The sequence below is a fragment of the Parus major genome, chromosome 4 (assembly GCF_001522545.3).
Source record: "Parus major isolate Abel chromosome 4, Parus_major1.1, whole genome shotgun sequence".
NCBI lineage: Eukaryota > Metazoa > Chordata > Aves > Passeriformes > Paridae > Parus > Parus major.
In genome coordinates this window covers 78720-79979 of record NC_031771.1, presented here as the reverse complement: position 1 = coordinate 79979, position 1260 = coordinate 78720, and positions in this window count along the sequence as shown.

Here is a 1260-nt window from a genome sequence, read left to right as displayed (position 1 = left end):
ATATTATATTATATTATATTATATTATATTATATTATATTATATTATATTATATTATATTATATTATATTATATTATATTATATTATATTATATGCCACTCTTCTGATCTGAGGTGCTCCATTTCTGAATAGTCAGCAATTTAGAGGTCTCTTCTGTCACTTTAAAGATGCCAGAGTAATGTTTCATATGTATATACCACCTCCTAACTGAAGCCACCCTGTCACATGGAAGGTGTTCTTGTTAAAACTGGCCTTATGACTTTAAATGGTTCCATCAGCACTTGAGTGCAAATCCAGTCTCTTCTGCCAAAAAGAAATAAAACAACATCTTTGGAAACAGTAAGTATACCAACAGTGTTGCAACAAACATACTTGAACAAACATACTGCACCACCAGAGTAGTCTCCATAAGGGGTACCCTATTTTAATTAATACCGTTCCCCTGTCCACCCCAAGATTTTTCACTGGATCCTGCTTCAAAAACATAAGAATTTGAGGGAGGTAAAGGGTTATTCCCTTAGTATCTCCCCAGAAATTCCTCCAGCAAGTTTCTCTCTGTTTTGCTGCAGCTAGCAAAATCCTAAAGTGGTAATTTTTGATCCTTAAGCTTCCTAATCCAGCCTCTAGCACCTCTTCTGCCTAAGCTGAGTGAGGTATTCAGTTTCCTTGTATGGCATTTCTCTGGTATGCACTCATCCCTGCTCAGATCTATTAAGGGAGGTGCATCTGGCCTTACACTTCTCTGTGCATGATTTCTTGGACATCCTCTCTGGCCACTCTGACACTACCTGTTCTAGTTGGTTTGTGGAGAGACTGTCCATTAGTCTTTTCGGGATCCCTTTCTGCCAACCTTGTAACCAAACTGTCTCATGCGTGGATGCTTCTACCCCTCCTTGGTTGGAATAGGAGGAAATCCTGGGTGAAATTCTTAGACTAAATTGAGTATGTCTCACTACAAGTTTCTAGTTTGCTAACTACTGGCTTTACTGGACTGCACTTTCACCCAAAATGAATCTATTCCTGGGCTACCTCTCTCCTGGTCCACACTTTGCCTCCCTGGGAAGTGGTATCTCCTGCAGGGAAGAAGGTAGTACCATCCAGGACAGCAGAAAGCCTGTATTTTCCCTTGTAATTGTAATGCCATTGGTTTCAGAGAATCAGGAAACCTTCCTATTAACGGGGTCATCTGGCCTGCATCCACGCTCAGCATCAGATGTGATTCTTGTAAAGGGGTTAGCTTACACTCATACATAATTTGGA